General features: G+C 38.2%; 1 protein-coding gene across 1 annotated transcript in view; it reads right to left on the bottom strand.

Moving 5' to 3' along the window:
- The window catches only part of LOC106867583 (zinc finger homeobox protein 3), a 502,463-nt gene that overhangs the window by 478,050 nt on the left and 21,923 nt on the right, over nt 1–2,490 (bottom strand). The window lies entirely within an intron of this gene.

Below are 2,490 nucleotides of genomic sequence, written 5' to 3'. Positions count from 1 at the left end.
TATATGGATGGATGTATGTAAGTATGTATATATAGACAAGCATATACATATGAATATTATATATGTATATAAATGAATGAGATTGTGTGGTGCTTGCGCCCGCCTGTCTCTGTCTGTCTCTCTATATGCCTTTGTTTGGAATCTTCAGGCATTTTGATAACAATCAAGAAAGAGCAAACAAACAGCAATGATATAAACATAATGTAAATTTACCAGTACATAAATGTAAAAGGAGGAGAGAATCTTTATTGTGTCCCCATGACAGAAGAGCACTCACTTCATACACATGAAACATACAGACTCTACGCAAACACATATCTCCCCACACCACCATGTCTACAGACTGGCGTGCATATATGCAAATTGAAGTATGCTTATGTACATATTCATGGCCTTATTTCATTCATAAACACACACATATATACATATGTAAGATACACCCCGACCTAAAAATGTATTCTTTAAGTTTCTGTTGTTTTCATCTGCATGCTATATAAACATAAATATGCAAGTGTTCGGTTTATCTATCTATCTATCTATCTATCTATCTATCTATCTATCTATCTATCTATCTATCTATCTATCTATCTATCTATCTATCTATCTATCAGTCTAACTACCTCTATTTCTCTCTCATATATCTACGTATGTCAGCATCACGAACAGATACAGGGAGACATACAAAGAAATATTTCCAAAATAGTTAAGCAAACGAGAGAAAAACGTTCATTAACTTGGCATATTGGTCCTGTGTATATAGTGTTTATACGACAACATATGGAAAAATAATGAAATCTGAAATCATGCATTTTGTTCCATAGATTGTGCCACTCTTTATAAGTTCTTTTTCGCTTCACTTCTCTCAGCAGAGCCTTTGGTTGCTCTTTCACTTAAGCAGAAGAGGGGAACCAGTCAACTAAACACGTAACTAAGCGTTTCATATCTTAAAATATATTTATTAAAATACACATAAATATAGAACAATACTAAAAGAAATTCAGGACATAAAATAAGGGCTTTTTTTTGTAAGTAACGAAAGAAACAAATGGAAAACAAGACAAGCAACACAAGGAACGACCCGTCATCAGTTGTCGTTTTTTTTCTTCTTTTGTATTTCGAGCAATTCACGACAAGATACGCCTTCGATAAAACAGTTGCTCCCGCAAAGCAAATTAAATAAAATTTGCGATCTTGCGGAGTGTCAAGGTTGGTGACAAAAACAGGACAGTGAAAACAGACAGGATGGGCTGTTAAGCCTAAACGAGTTTGTGGTGGCGAACGCGAAGAAACAAACCTGGACAGGAGATAGGGAACAATACGTCTTCCCTGTCCAGCTGAAACAAGAAGAAAGCAAGAAACACAAGTTAGGAGAATAGCCGATGGTCCTGTGGGGGCCACGTGAGCAAAGGAGGAAGAGTAAGGGAGAGAGAGAGTGACAGACAGAGAACTGTGAAGGGAAGAGGAAAATATTTGGAGACAGGATAAAAGAGAAGAGAGAGAGGGGGGAGAAGGGGAGGTAAAAAAAAAGGAAGCGAGTAAACGAAAGAGTGGAAGGATAGAATAGTGGGAGAAGAGGAGGTAAAAAGAATAAAAGAAAAGAAGAGAGAAAACGACAGAGTAAAAGGATAGAAGAGTGGGAGAAGAGAGATATACATATATATATATAAACAAGTGGGGTTTAATATTCGCAACAGCTGTTTCGGTAGGATTTCATTGATGCTTTCTTAGATTACGTTATGGAAAAAATCGCCATCATCAGGTCGACTTTACATATATAAACTGGCAAAGCAGAAATAGAATAGATGGGGCAGAAATAGAAGTTGACTAGTTCCCTAACAACCATGGTGGATACACACGCACGCACACGCATATGCTAGCACGCGCACAGACACACATGCTTATTACAGCTTGGAGACTGTAACTTGTGAAACTGGAATAGTTAAATTTGAGGTGCCCGTTGGAATTATCCAAAGCAATTCCCGCCCCTTGGTCTAAAGTACCGTTTTGCACTTCTCATCTATACATAGGCACACACACATATTTCGAGATATGTTACAGTATTTGTATTTTTAGATGACCAGCTGTGTGTAAATTATCAATGTTAAATTTATTTCTTTATTGCCCACAAGGGGGCTAAACATAGAGCGGACAAACAAGGACAGACAAAGGGATTAAGTCAACTACATCGACCCCAGTGCGTAACTGGTACTTATTTAATCGACCCCGAAAAGGATGAAAGGCAAAGTCAACCTCGGCGGAATTTGAACTCAGAACGTAGCGGCAGATGAAATACCTATTTCGTTATTGCCCACTCGGGGCTAAACATAGAGGGAACAAACAAGAACAGACGAACGGATTAAGTCGATTACATCGATCCCCAGTGCGTAACTGGTACTTAATTTATCGACCTCGAAAGTATGAAAGGCAAAGTCGACCTCGGCGGAATTTGAACTCAGAACGTAGCGGCAGATGAAATACCGCTAAGCATTT

The sequence above is a fragment of the Octopus bimaculoides genome, chromosome 17 (assembly GCF_001194135.2).
Source record: "Octopus bimaculoides isolate UCB-OBI-ISO-001 chromosome 17, ASM119413v2, whole genome shotgun sequence".
NCBI lineage: Eukaryota > Metazoa > Mollusca > Cephalopoda > Octopoda > Octopodidae > Octopus > Octopus bimaculoides.
This window is presented reverse-complemented; position numbering and strand designations above follow the sequence as displayed.